This window comes from Capra hircus, chromosome 15 (genome assembly GCF_001704415.2).
Source record: "Capra hircus breed San Clemente chromosome 15, ASM170441v1, whole genome shotgun sequence".
Lineage (NCBI taxonomy): Eukaryota > Metazoa > Chordata > Mammalia > Artiodactyla > Bovidae > Capra > Capra hircus.
The window spans coordinates 26813400-26829019 of record NC_030822.1 but is presented as its reverse complement, the minus strand read 5'-3'; the positions used below and the strand labels follow the sequence as shown (position 1 = coordinate 26829019).

Here is a 15620-nt window from a genome sequence, read left to right as displayed (position 1 = left end):
GGGAGGGTGAGAGAGGCAGAGCCCCTCAAGCTGGGGCTCAGTCCTCGCCCAGAACTTTCTGTAATCTTCACCCTCTCTCCTCTCATCACTGGTGGATTCCTGCCTCCTCAGCCTGGCCCGAAGTGCTGTCCGTGGAGCAGTCAAAACATGTTTTGTACATCCTGAAAGCCTCCTTTCAGCAGAAGAGAAAAAAGATGGGATTCTCCAAGGGAGAAGGTGGAAAGAAGGAGCACGAGCCTCATGTGGCTTCCTGTAGAAACTATTAACCCGCTTCATCCACCGTGAGACAGAGAACAGGAGAGTCAGAGATCAGTTAATCGCTGGATTTGAGAAGCCAGCTCTGGAGAAATCAGTGTCCTCAGCAACTTTAGTATCTGACTGGTCTCACCTCTGTCCTGTCAGCTGGTGACCCAGGCTCTGTCCAGAGGCTGTCCTGGGCCCGGGTGCTGCCCCACACTCAGGGCCTAGGGGACCCCGGACCGCACCACCCCTTTCCAAAGCCCAGTTGGCCCAGTGCTGAGAGAGGTCCCGGGCCAGACTCACACCAGCAATGCCTGGGTCCAAGTGGCCGGGGACTGGTTGTTTCCCAAGGTCAGGTCACAAAACATGGGTGACTGGGAGTTGGGAGTCTGCTTCCCACTTCTAGCGCTGCTGCGGACTTGCTGTGGGACCCAGAAGAGTCACTGTCTGTCCCTCAGCCTCAGTTTCCTATGTCATAGCAGGAGTGGGGCATACAGAGATGCTGGGTTCTCTCAGCTTCTCCCAAACTGACAAGAGCTCTCAAAACCTGGGCCTGGGGGTGGCAGAGGCCCTCACCTGGTACAGAGCCATGTTGGTGGGCTCTTGGAGGGCCGGTAGGCTCCTTGCTGACCGCTGAGCCACAGACCTCAGACTCCCGCCATCTGCCATATTTCTTGATTCACTCACACTGTCCATCTGCAGCCTCTGGAGGCAATAGGTGTGGTCAACAGCTAGAGCAGCTCTGTCCATGCCCTGCCCACCCCCCAGCCTGGTGCCTGCCCCCCAACCAAGACTGGTGCCTGGCCCCCCCTAGCCTGGTTCCTAGCGGAATCCCCCCCCCAAGCCTGGCGCCTGCTGCAGCAGCCTGGTGCCTGCCTACCCACATGTCTGCTCAGGGGCTGCTGGATGAAGGTGCAAGGCCTCCCGGTGGGGGCCCTGCACCAACTGCAGCTGCCGGATGCTCCATCTGGAGGTGAGCAAAGTGTAGCACAGAGAAGATGGAGCTGTCGTCACTCCCATCTGGCTCCTCAGAGCTGTCTCTGACCCAGAGCCCTCCTGGTCCTCCCCATTTCCCTGCCTGTCCCCCCCATCAGTCCCTACTGGGCTGAGAGGGCACCACTGAGCACTACCCCTCGGAGCCCCTCAATCTGGCTCTGGGCTGGATGGACCCCAGGCCTGATGTGTCTTCTGGTCCCCAGCCTCGGTGTTTCCAACCCGCCTGGGGGCAGAGGGCTGTCCCTCTTGGATGTAGCTGAGGCTCAGGGAGTACAGAGGACTTCAGACGCAGACGATTGTTTTCAAAGCTGAAGAACTCTGGGGTCATCCTGACCAAGCCCTCAATACATAGGTGTGTAGCCCAAACTTCAGGAAGGATGGAGTCTTGTCCAAGGTCCCAGGCTTCTTCCTCAGGTCTCTCTAAATCCCAAGAGGCATGCCAACTTTGACAGGGCCCTGACCAAGGCTCTAAGATGGACAGGAGGGTGGGTTGTCCTGAGGTCGGGATGAAGATTGGGATGAAGCTCCCTGCAGATGCCAGGGCTGTATACACAGCCGGGAGGCCCAGCAGGGTTGGGGGCACAGAGGGCAGAGCAAGGCTCAGGAGACCAGGATCTTATCTGATGAGGCAAGTGAGGGCCCTGCCGGCCAGCCCCAGGACACAGGCCAGGGCCAGTACAAGGAGGACTCCGGGGGGCTGCTCACCTGTGCGGGAAGCAGGGGCGGCATGAGTCCCAACAGTAATTAACAACCACACAGGCGCTCAGCCGCTTCACTCAGCTCCTGCACCTACTGGCACATGGGGACACACTCCTGTCCAGTGCCAGCCCTCCAGGGGAAGGCAAAGAATGGCCCTGGACTGTGGCCTGGCCATCACACACGCAGTTGATTCCCAGCACTGCTCTTAGGGTTCTCACTTCAGGCTCCTGGCCGCAGGGGCCCCACAGACCCTGCACAGACCCCATGACTATCCTACACTCTGACCCTCATCTGCCAGGATGCTGGGCTCTTCCCACTAGACAGAGCAGCTGGACAGCAGGGCCTGTTTCTTATTCAACTTGGGGCCCCTGGGCACCTTACACAGGGGCTAGACAGGCGAGATACTGAATAAAAATGGTAGATCCCTATCAGTGATTACTCTGCTTCTTACATAACCCCCACCATGCGCTGCTCATTACCTATTTCAGCAGCCCTGTTCAGTGTCATTCACTTTGACTTTTGGAAGAGCCTGAATCTTACACTGAATCTTAATCTCTCTAGCTCTCATATCAGGATTGGGTGTGCAAAGTCTTCCTGGGACTGCTGGGCAGGGTCAGGATTGGGTGTGCAAAGTCTTCCTGGGACTGCTGGGCAAGGTCAGGATTGGGTGTGCAAAGTCTTCCTGGGACTGCTGGGCAGGGTCAGGATTGGGTGTGCAAAGTCTTCCTGGGACTGCTGGGCAAGGTCAGGATTGGGTGTGCAAAGTCTTCCTGGGCCTGCTGGGCAAGGTCAGGATTGGGTGTGCAAAGTCTTCCTGGGACTGCTGGGCAGGGTCAGGATTGGGTGTGCAAAGTCTTCCTGGGCCTGCTGGGCAGGGTGGGGAGGGCCACTTGGGCAACTCCAGCATCAGCTTGGGCTGGCAAGGTGGCAAAATGCCAGGCCCTGTTCTGGAGAGAGGATAATGATCTCCACTGTCACGCAAGTGGGGGACTATCTCTTCTTCCTTCCTTGCCTCCCTCCCTTCCTTCCTTTTGCTGAGGGACAGCACTGTCCGTATGCCCTCTGATGAGATGAGCCTCCTCCAGTTTTAGTCCTGATAATAGCAACAGCAGCAAATAGCTTGCAGCACTTATTATTCTGTTGTTTAGTTGCTAAGTTTTGCCCAACACTTTTGCGACCCCACGGACTGTAGCCTGTCAGGCTCTTCTGTTCATGGGATTCTCCAGGCAAGAATACTGAAGTGGGTTTCCATTTCCTTGTCCAGGGGAATCTTCCTGACCCAGGGACTGAACCTGCATCTCCAGTATTAACAGGTGGATTCTTTACCACTGAGCCACCAGGGAAGCCCATTTATTATACTCCTGTATATTGTACTGCACTAAACACCTGTTCTGAGGATGTCACATATTTCAACTCAGTTATTCTGCACAGTGACCTCTGGAAGTACGTATGGTCATGATCACAATTCCATGCAAGAGGAAATAGAAAGACAGGAAACTGCCTCTGAGTGGCAGAGCCTAGGTTCCCAACCACCATCCGCCCTGCCCCTCACCCAGGAAGGAGGCTTGACTCCTGATCTGGAGGAGGTAAGGGAGGAAGCGTAGACAGGAAAGCCGTCCAGGTCTAGGGAGAAGCAAACACAAAGAAACAGGAGCGTGGCTGGTGTGTTCAATGGGAGGAAGATGGAGGGCAGGGAGCCAAGGGTGGCAAGGGTTCTGGCCGTACTCTAGGCGAGGCGAGCCTCTGCAGGCTCTGAGCAGGGGAAAGCCAGATCTATTAAATATTTTCCGAAGATCCTCCAACTGCCATTGTGAGGTCCAGAGACAAGGGCAGAAGCACAGAGGCCTGTTGGGAGGCTGCTGTGGTAATCCAGCAAGAGATGATGGGGTCTGGACCAGGGAGGAGGCAGGGGAGTGGTGAGCAGGGCTCTGCTTCTGGGCAAATTCTAAAGATGGAGCCCCCAGGGTGTTCTGATAGGCTGGGCCTGGGTGTGGGGAGACGAGGGTACCTGAGCCTTAGGGAGGATGGGGTTGCCGTCACCTGCAGTGGGAAATCCTGGGGAGGAAAATGGGAGGAGGCTGGGGGCAGATCCGGAGTTCAGTTTCAGACAATGTCAAGTTGAAGACACCATCTAGGCATCCAGGCAAGAGGGGCTGCTGAGCGGTAGCAGAAACCTGAATGAAGCATCATCCCTGCCCTCCTAGAGCTGGTGTTCTTGAAGACCAGCCCCAGGCTACACTCTCCAGGGACTTCCGTCTGGTGGCAGAGACAAGGACAGCAGAGATAACACCATACAATGTGGCCAAAACTTTGACAGGGGCAGCCAGAGGCTGATAGCGATCTTCATAAACACCTCCACCAGCCCTGGCTCACAGACTTTACCCTCTGCCAGGAGTTTGCTCATTCATTCAATGAATCCCTCAGCAAACATTTCTAGAGTGCTGTGTGCTGCGTTCAGTGCCGAGAACGGAAGATACAACAGCGGATAAGATCCAGAGTCACTGCCAGCACCGTGATGGAGCTTACCGTGTCCTGGGGGTGAAGGGCAGGTGCTCTAAGCCAGTGCAGGGACAATGTTTCATTCATTCCTCCTTCCCTGGGGCTGAGCACCGTGCCTGATGCCCAGTAAATCCTCAGTCAATATTTGTAAAAGAAAAGAGAGGCAAAGAAACAACTGGGTGAAAGTTTCTTTGTGTGACCTCCTATGATTAGTTTGGGGACAGATGGTACTGGTCTCCCCAACACGGGACACACACCCTAGGAAGCTATGCCCCCAGGGACTGTGGGGAGCACAGTGGTTGCACACACACCGCACCCCCCGCCCCCCTGCCCCATGGCTCAGACTGGAGAGTTATTCTGGAAGGAAAACAAGGATTTAGCCAGGCAAGGCCAGAGCATTCCAGGATGAGGAAAACACACATGCTCAGGGAGGCTGGAAAGGGTGTCGTGTTTTGGGGGAAAGACAAAGAGGAACAGTGTCAGGAGATGGGGCAGGAAGGACAGCAGGGTCTGGGTTATGGGGTAGGGGGTGGCTGCTGAAGGTTTGGGGCAGACAAGGATGTAAGCAAGCCTGGCCGACCTGAACTTACCCCCCAACAGCAGTCACCGCAACTAAGTGTGCATAAGGAAATGTGGGTACATTTGGTATACATGTAGGAGTGTGCTCATCTCCACCTGTGCACTTGTGTGTCAGTGCAATTTCATCAGAGATCAAAGCCTGGGTGGATGAATGTCAGAAATGAGAATGTGTGGGTCTCATGTCTCACACGCCCCAGTGGTCATAAGCTAAAGGGAATCTTGCCCTTGGAGTTGATAGTCTTGGGACCCCCCGTGTAACCTTAGGCAAGTTACCTAAACTTTCTGAGCTTCAGTTCTCCACTGGGGCCCTTAGAGGATAGTGTCCTTGTCTCAAAACTGTGGTGAAGTTTAGGAGAGCTGAGAGGTGGGAACGTGCTCTACAAATGCTTTAGCTTGCTGGGCTGAGGGGTGGCTTTGCTAGGCTTCCCTGGAGCTTCACAACACCTGGTTCAGTCTTTTCAGCGGCAGGTCAAGTCTCTTCCTTGCTCCTGCTCCTCACATGACTGTCCACATGGAGAGCCTTGATGAATGATGGATGGATGGATGAGTGAATGAATGATGGAGGGATAGACGGATTATGGAGAAATGGATGAATGGATGAATGGATGGACAGATGGATGGATGGGTGGATGGGTGGATGGATAAATGATGAATTACCTCTTATGCATAGTGTATTAGGGTCAAACAAGCAGTTGGAGTTGCAAGCTGGAGGGGCTCCTCCTGGAAAGTGGATAGCTCTGTTCAGGGGTTTCCCTTGCCATGGGTCTGTGTCCAGGATGTGGGTGGGAACCAGCTGGCTTCCCCGACCACCTGTGTCCAAAATGACGTACTGAGCCAGCCTCCTCCCCTTCTCATCTGTCCGGATCCTCTGGCTAAAGCCAGCCACATCCAGAGGCCCTGTGTGGTCCCCCAAGTGGGCCCCTGAGAGTCCTGCCCCATGGCTCTCAGAGCGGCTCAGGGCGTGGGCCAGCAGGACAACAGCATCACAGATGGTTCCAAAGAGCGGGGACACCTGAGGAAGAGGGCCTTTCAGCTCCATAACCCCCGGCATAGGCTCCCAGATGTTCTGAGTCCTGGCTCTCCTGCCCTCAGTAATTGTTTGAATCACCACCCCCTTCCCATCCACAACACAGGCCTCTCTTTAGTCCCATGACCTCAGTCCCCACTCAGAAGCCTCACCATCTCCACGACCACCACCACCACTCTCGCCGCTTACCTGATGCTTCTAAAACAAACTCCCAGGTCTGCAAGGTTCTTCGTGGCTCTGTTGCACCAAACCCCATTCCTCCCAAATTTGGAGAACTGGAACTACCACCTGTCCAGTTTCGCAAGCCTAGGCTTGATTCCCAGTTCCTGTCTCTCTCTCTCTCTCTCTCTTCAGTTATCATCAAATCTTTTTAGGTTTATATCAGAATTTGTTCCCAATCTAACTGACTTTTCACCACTTCTACTCCTGCCAGCTGGGTCCAAACCCCCTTCACTGTTTACCTGAATGACACAGGAGCCTCCCAAGGGCCTTCCTGCTTCACCCAGCCCTCTTCAGACCACTCGCCACAAAGCAAGCAAACCATGTTTTTTTAAAAAACATAAATCATTTCTTACATAAACCTTGCTGGTTGTCTCCCATTTCACTCGTGATAACTTCAGATGCCTTACCCACTTTACAAAGCCTCACATGACTGGGCCCCAAGCCCACCTCGGAGCCCTCTCCCCATCACTCATGACAGTCCCCCCACTCCACACTCCCACAGCTGTTTCCCTGGCCACTGTTGCTCACTCTGCCTCTGGGCCTTTGCGCTTGCTGTTTCCCCTGCTTGGTTGCTTGCCATGCAGATCTTCACCTGGCCGTCTCCTATCATTCAAAACTCAGCTCAAGTGCTGCCTCCTCCACGTGAGCTTCTCTGCCTGTCCTGTGTCTTGTTGACACTACTCCATCCCAGTTACTCTCTGTCACTTTATCCTATTTTACTTTCTTGATGACACAGTCACTACTTGAATTTGTTTATTAAGTTGCTTGGTTATCGTCAGTCTCACCCTAACAGAATGGAAACTTCTTGAAGGCCAAGGCTGTCTACCCATCCTCACATCCTTGATGCCTGGCACAGAGCCATGTGAAAGGGACTCAACCCACATTTGTCAGATGAATGACTGGTAGAATGACCCTCCCTCATCATCCGAATTCCCATCACCACCTCCAGGCACTACTGGCTTCTTATCACCAGGAAGCAGCCATCCTGGGAGAGACTCAGGCACCTGAGTCCTGTGAATCAAAACTAGCCCGGCAGCCGCATCCCCAACCATTCATACTCTTCAGATCCACAGCAGTGACTTCAGAAAACCTTTCCGCTCTCCCATACTTCCATCACTCTCTCTTTCTGACGTCCACAGTGTGTTAGGGAAGTGTGGGGAAGGGGAGGAAGAATGTGTGTGAGAAAGAGCAGATGGGCTGGAGATGGGAATCAGAGGAACCGAGCTAAAGACAGAAAAATGGGGGCAAGAGAGACACAAGAAAAGGAGAATCAACAAAGTGGCCGAGAGAGAGAGAGAGATGAGAAAGAATGAGATGGACACACACACACACGTGCGCGCGCTCACACACACACATGCTCACACACACACACATGCTCACACACTCACACACACACATGCTCACACACATGCTCACACACACACATGCTCACACACACACACATGCTCACACACAAACACACTCACACACACACATGCTCACACACACACACGCTCACACACACATATGCTCTGCGCCGACCCACCTGCTCTGGCTCCAGGTGCTCAGCCGCCTCTCCATCTGCCCCAGAAGCTTCAAAGGCCTTGTCTCTGAGGCTAGACTCCAAGCTGATGGGCAGCACAGCATCGCACGCCTCCTGCAGGGGCCCGCCAGCGCCCAGGGCCCGATAGGAGCGGTCATGGAAGGGCAAGGTGAAGAGCAGCGTGTCGTAGGGCAGGAAGGCCAGCCTCCCGTCTGTCAGGCCCCGGGCCCATGGCCTGCTCAGCAGGGCGGTCTGCTCGGAGCCGCCCAGGAGCGCTGAGAGCATGCACAGCACCACAACCGGGGGAGAGGCCAGGGCTCACCCTCCAGGCCTTCCCCAAGCTTCTGTGGCCCTGCAGAGCAACGGCGACGCGCAGGTCCAGCCGGCCCCCCTTGCTGTCCCTCTCTTCCTCCCACTCCCTCACTCTGGTGCTTAGTTGCTCAGTCATGTCCGACTCTGCGACCTTATGGACTGTAGCCTGCCAGGCTCCTCTGTCCATGGGGATTCTCCAGGCAACAATACTGGAGTGGGTTGCTGTGTCCTCCTCCAGGGGAATCTTCCCAACCCAGGAATCGAACCCAGGTCTCTTATATTGCAGGCGGATTCTTTACTGTCTAAGCCACCAGGGGAGCCTCAGTCTGGGCGAAAGAGGAATTTCCCCTTTATCTGATGCCCCCGCAACAATAACAGCTAAGGTTGATAAACCCAGGTTTAATCTGGTGAAAAAAAGCCCTTCAGCTGAGGATAAATTTATATTAATATGTACCTTCCAATCTTCCCGCCGAGTAATTCTGACCAAATTTTCACCCTCCCTCTGCCACTGGCTCTGAAAATTGCTAATATTTATTGACATCTTATTATGTGTTGTCCTAAAGTGCTTTAAAAAACATTTACTCGTTCAGTTAACAACAATACGAAGAAGTATGTTCAGGACTCCCTGGTTGTCCAGTGCCTAAGACACCATGGTCCCAGTTCAGGCTGCCCAGGTCCTCATAGGCCACAACTAAAGATCCCACATACCGCAACTAAGACCCAGCACAGCCAAATAAATAAATAAAAATAAATATTAAAAAAAGAAGTATGTTCATCATTATCTCTACTTTCAGATTAGCAAACCAAGGCACAGAGAGGTTAAGGAGTTTCCCCAGGATACACAGCCACCAGGGTGATTGAACCAGTACTGGAACTCAGGAAGGCTGGCTCCCAACTTGTAATCTTTCTATATTTTAACATTTTCTAAAATGTTAGATAATTCATATATCATAAAATTCACCTTTTAAAAAGGGTATAACTCAGTAGTTTTCTACACAAGGTTATGAAACCACTACCACTATCTAATTCTAGAACGTTTTCATCACCCCAGAAAGAAATCCTATACCCAATACTGGTCACTCCCTATTTCTCTTTCCTCCTAACCCCAGGCAACCACTAATCTTTCTCTGTCTATGAATATGCCTCTTCTGGACATTTCGTGTAAATAGAATTGTACGATATGCAGCCTTTTATGTCTGGCCTCTTTCAGTTAGCATAATGTTTTCCAGGCTCACCCATGTAATAGCCTGTATCAGTACCTCATTCATTTTTACTGCTGCACAACATTCCATTGTATAAGCATTTTGTTTATCCATTTATCATTGGCTTGTAATCTCAACTGTGCCTCTGAGAGGCATCCGCAAGGTCTGAGCAGACATGAATACATTCCCCTTGGCCTATGTAACAGAAACAAAGCCCATGATCATAAAGCAGGCAATTCCATTCCCAAGCACCCAGGATGGAAGAGAATCCTGCCCAAAATAAGGGCCCCATGTAGCTGCTCAAGTAAAGGTTTTTGCATCTTGGATTCCTGACAAAGGTTGCAATCCCTGCCAAAAAAGGGCCACCACTTGTTTTGGCTGGGGCCAGGTTCCTACTGAAATTGCTTCTCCAGAAAAATCCAGGAATATGGAGCCATCAAGCAAGACCAAGAGTCTTCATGCTGAGGAGGGATTCCTATCCAGGGATCGGGGGCCTTCGTAGAGAAGACAGACCGGGAACCCTGGACTCTGCTGACTCCTGGGTGGCCATGATATGCGGGCTATGGCCTCGAGCCACCCCTCTCTGCCCCTCAAATAGTGGGTAGGGCCCTGGGAGAAAGATCCACCAGGACTGAATGGAAACAAAACCGGGACTACCTTGGTCCCCTCCCCTCTGCCCTGCTTCTATTTCAGCTTCTCCTTTCTCTTGAGGCGCTTTTCTTCATTTTGGCCACAAGGGAGAGCTAATCCACACAACAGGGGAAGTTAAAAAAATCAAAGTCCACGTTGATTACAGTCAAGCCCTTTATCTGCAATAGTCCATCTTATCTTCACAACCCCAAGAAGTAAAGGCTTTCATTAAAGTCATGTCACTGACAAGGAAACCACAGCACAGAGAGGTTTAGTGCCTTGCCTGAGGTCATGCAGCTGGTAGGAAATGGGTCTAGGAAAGGGATCTCAGTAATCTGATTTCAGAGAATGTGCACCTAACTACTCTGCCTCCTGGTTACCAGCGTGGCTGGAACTCAACCCCTATAACAGGGGTGGAGCAAGAGTCCACTGAGGTTTCCCCCCTCCACTTCCGCCATGCTCCAGCCACACAGAAGAGAACTTGCTCATCCTCTTAACCCTGCTACCAGGCTACCTCCATTACTCTGCTCTGGCTGGCCTCTCTGTCAGTAGTTCCTCTGCCATCAGCTTCCATTTCAGGCCCTCCCCTGGTGTCACCTCCTCTGGGAAGCCCTGCCCACACCCCTGCAGATCATTCCCCCCAGGCTCTGGGTTCCTCTGTTCCCATATCCACATCTGTCTCCTGCCAGACTCTGCTCGCCCTGCTGGTGCCCGGCCAGTTCCTCTCTGTGTCCCCAGAGCCTAGCGAGGATCATGCAGAGTAGTGCTCCGTGACCGTGTAGGAATGAAGTGGATACAGAGCACTCGACCCTGTGAAATAGGTCTCATTAGCCCATTTCCCCTCCTGCCAAACTGGGCTCAGAGAAGCCTGTCTTGAGGGGTGGTGGGCACATCTGGGCCAGGCCTCCCCCTCCACTCATCTCTAATTCACTACAGGCCTCACGAGCTCAGAGGCTGCCCACCCTGGCCCTCCTCACTGGCACTGGCCTCACATTCCAAACAGACAGAACACAGCGCTTGGTCTTTGTGGCTCTCAAACTGTTGCCAGTGCCGCAGTAAGAAGCGCATTTTAGCTTGGTGTGCTCTGAAAGCTGGGTGTAGCAAAGGAGTAGCCCAGGAAACTGGAAGTTTTGCAGAGTGACACTTTCCCCAGCTGTCTGCCCTCCATTCTCACCTTCACGTTTATCCTATCCTAGTCAGTTCCGTTCTTGTCCCTCTCTTTCTATTTCAGTCGCTTCCTCTTTGTGTGTGTGTGTAATTTTATCTTTTTTTTTTAGATTTTAATTCATTTCTATTAGATTCACTTTTATTATATTTTTTAAATTATTTTTAAATTTTTTTGTGATGCCACATGGCCTGTGGGACTAGGGATCAAACCCGCATCCCCTGCATTGGAAGCACAATTCTTAATCACTGGGCCACCAGGGAAGTCTCCTGCAGTGCTAGGCTTGATTCACTAAATCGGTTTCTTGACCAAATAGGCCGTGACCCACGGTTTGAAAAAGCTCTAGTTCAGATGAACACTAAGCATCTTCTGTCTTCCAGAGGCTGCCACTCCCCTATACCCCACCCCACCGTGACTCTCCATGCCAAGCTACTTCCTTAAAGACAGGCCAAATGCCACCTCCTCCAAGAAGCCTCCTCAGATTCCCCCAGGGCCCAGCTGCATACTCCTGTTGTTCTCCAGGCCTCCACTCCCTGGGGTGACCGTGACCTCTGTCATAATCTCCTGCTTATACACCTGTGTCTTCATCACTCTGTCGTCTCCTAGAGAAGGCACTGTCTATCCCATTCACCAGGCAGCCCAGCTCCCAGCAGAGCAGGGACTTGATGAATGCAGGAAGTCTTCCATCAGTCAACAAATCCATGAAGGTTCTGACTCTAACTTCAAGAAACTAAGAATGGCTCTAACACCCTTCCTGGGGCTCAGGTCCTACTACACTCTTTTTCTTCACTCTACCAGGGAAGAACCAAGAAAGCCCTTGGCCCCCACTTCACAATTGACACGTACACTGGGGCTCAGAATCCAGCTGTGCTGCTTGCCAGCTGTGTGACTTGGGTCTGTTACATACCTTTCCTGAGCTGCAAAGTGCAAACCATGGCAGAACTGTTAATAGCTCACAGGGCTGCTCTGGGGTAAAATGTGGGCCTGTTGTCAAGGGCTCAGCCTACTGTCTGATACAAGAAAACTCCCCATCACCAGCCATGTGAAGTCTGGGCTAGGGTAGGAGGAAGGCACCCACATACACTTACTTTTCAGGCCATCCACACTGCAAAGCTGCTTCGGGACCTCCGTGGCCTCCTGCTCCCCGTGGCCCCCTGCTCCCCGGGTCCCAGAGAGGCCACCAGCCCCACAGGCAGCCCGTGTGTCCTGAGTCATGGCCACCTGCCGGGCAGTAGCCAGCCATATGTCCTGATGGGAGGACACGATGGGCACGTGAGCCCAGCCAAAGTGTCTCATGACAGAGAGCAGCACGTGGACAGCCAAAGGCAAGGTGGGCACCAGCTCACCTCCTCCCCCTGCATCCCCTCACGTCCAGGAGAAGAGGGTCTTGCCCCAGCCTCGGGCCAGCAGAGCTGCAGCTGGACAGTAACCAGGACTGACAGGACCCACGAAAGCAGCCATGGTGTTCTTGTGGGCCAGGAATGTGGCCAGCGCACTAGGGCTGTCCCAGCCCATGGGAAGAACCATGGAAGCCAGGCGTGAGCCCAGCATCAGTGAGCGGTCCTGGTTGGCCGGTCCACAGCCAGCTGGGCAGCCACACTGGGGAGGGCCTGGGCAAAGATGAAGTCACAGTCCCAGGGACCCAGCACCCCCAGAGTGAAGGTCTCTGTCCCCCAGGCCCGATCAGGGAGGGAGCCAGCCCACCGGAGAGCACCCCAAAGCAGCACAGAGAGAAGTGGCAGGGAAGGGACTGTGCTCGGAAGGCTGAGAGCGGCCCCCCACAGGCCCAGGCAGGGCTGGCGGGCCTTTCCATGCAGCAGCATCTGAGACTGATCTTCAGGATAAAGCCCTCCCACAGTCCTGGGAAAGAAGGGTAAGGTCAAGGCATGCTTTCCAGCATTCTCTGCCAGTGTTTCCTGCATGGCTTTGAGGCAGACAGCCCTCCTGCCCCCAGAACATCAGCCTCTTCATTGGTAAAAATGAGGGATTCAGATCCTTGATGCCAAAAGACCCCCGGATCTGGGGACCTAAACCTCCTTCCCAGAACTGGCTCACAGCCTGCAAGGCTCACACTCAGTCCTAGACTGGAGGGTGGACTCCGGAGTCAGAGCCAGCCAGACCCAGTCACTGTTTCCCATCCTTGTGGCCCTAGGCCAATCTCTGAAGTTCCTGAGCTTCATTTTTCTCTTCTGTAGAATTCGGATAATGAAACCTACCTTGTGGAGTTATTGTGATGATTAAATGACGCAAGGTGAGGCACTTAGCACAGTTCCTGGTACTTATATGTTCAATAAATCTTACCTCTTTCAACCTATTGTTATTTCTTCCTTCACTCATCCTCCAAAGTGGGCCAAGTTCTCTGTCTGAACCTCCCCTGCCTCTTACCTCTCAAACCCATCCATAGCACTTAACTCTGCAGGACTCCGAGGACCCCACAGCACAAGCAGCGCCTGGGTCTGGGTAGCATCCCCATTGTGTGTTTGTGGCTCAAGGGGCTACAGTGGGGATGGTCATTGCAGTGAGTGGGTAAGTGAGTAGGCATTTATTAAATGGAATAGTTATCATTATCACCACCACTATCATCACCATCGTTGGATCTCTGAGCGGAGGCAAATGTACCATGGGGTAGAGAGAGTTGGACAAGTGAGTGAAGGCCTGAGTTTCAGTCCTGCCTTTGCCCCATTCAAAACCTCAGCCTCCCCATCTGTAGAAGAAGACAGTTTGCCAGGCTGGCCAGCTCTGAGCCCTTCTGGCTTGTGATGCTACATTTCTCCCATCTCAGAGGCTGGTGACTCGGGGAGGGCTGCTCATCTACCAGTCTCTGAGGGACCCTCTACACTCCCTCCTCTGTGATGCTCTAAGTGGTCTCTCTCCTAGCATCCTGCCCCAAGGGACTAACCCATCGGAGCAGCTAGCTTGTCCTGGGCTCACAGTGAATCATTTCCGGGTGGAAACATAGACATATGCTTCCAGTACTGATGACAGGCACCTCTGCCTTCAGTCTCTACCTCCCAAAGCACCTGCGATCCACTCTTTTGCCCGGTGCTTCTACAGGCACTGAGGAGAGATCACTTATCCTCCTTTTGGGTGGGGGTGGGGGACTGACTCTGGGCAGGGCGGCAACTTGCCCAAGTTCTCATCAAAAGTTAAGGCTGAGTTGAGACTGGAGCCAGGCTCCCACCTCCCAGTCAAAGACAAAAATCATCTCTTTTATCGAACACTTAGAACATCAGAGCTCAAGAATCCTAGAGATCTAAGCATCTGAAGCAACTCCTCTGTGCACAGACAGGGAACCGGGTACAGAAGGGGTGTGGACTTCTCCATCCCACAAAGCAGCTGCAGGCTCCCCTGGCTGTTCGGCCCTGCTGGTCCTGCTCAGTGTCATGGAAATCCTGCAGCCAGTGGCCTGCAGGGGTCACTGAAGGCTTAGGTCCTTAGTGAGGCGAGCCTCTGGCCAAGGCAAAAGCTGACTTTAGCCCCAGCTCCGCCCCTGACTCATGAGACAGTATCCACATCCTTTTCTGTACCATCTGTACAGGGAGGGCTTAGTCAGATATTTAGGTCTCCAAAGATCCTTCATCACCAATGTTTTAGTTGTCAGTAGACACCAGGAAACAGGTGACTTTCATCTCTGAAGGCGGCCGCATCCCCTCTCCAGGCTTCCCCCAGGGATGTGTGAGCTGCCAGTGCGCCCACCTCTAACAATAGGTTCATGCGCCATCCTCCTAGGGGATGGTCTCCTAGGGGAGACCATTTGTAGCTTTAGTCTCAAGGAAGTGGACACCAAGGATTAGCCACAGTGTGGCTCATAGAGCCAAGTATATGAAGCTAGTAAACTCCATACTACCATAACCTAAAAAGATAAAGATACCTTTAGCTCCATTAACAGACAAGTGGCCAACATATTCCAGGGAAGAGGGGTGGGTGATTCCTGTCAGAGCTGGGGCTTCTTAGACCCCAGTATCCAAAGGTCACCCTCCTGCCTCCCAACCTGGTCTTTCTTGCCTTCATTCAGGGAAACTTCCCCAAAGACCCACCTGCCATGCTGTGCAGTTGGGCATGACTCACTGTCTCTTTGCAGACCCTAAGGCTCTTGAATGAGGCCCTCAGATGTCAAGCTCTCCATGCAGGCTGTCCTAGGACACCACCCCACCCCCAGCCCTCAGCCCCCCAAATCCCCTCCATTCCGACCTTGGCCTGCACGGTCACACAGGCACCACTCTTGCTTCCTGTCATCTTTCCAAGACTTCTGCCAGTGGAGAGGGTCTCATATATGGTTCATTCCTTCCTGTCCCCCTCAGGGGCTTGAAGAAGTCACTTGGAAAATTTGATCTGTTCAGACCCTAGGGCTCTGGGGAGCCAAGCACAGAAAGGAAGGAGGGAATGCAGGAGAGAGGACCTGAGGGAGGGAGGCAGGGAAGGAGGAAAAGAGGTAGGGAGGATGTCTTCAGCACTCCGGACAGCTCCACACCTGGCCAGGACTCCCAGGAGGGAAAAAGGATGGGCGAGCACTACAGAAACTGGTCT

The 15620-nt window shown here is 53.1% G+C and overlaps 1 pseudogene; it reads right to left on the bottom strand.

Annotated features, from left to right (window-relative positions):
• LOC102176347 overlaps positions 1-13015 on the bottom strand; it is a 35079-nt pseudogene extending 22064 nt beyond the window's left edge.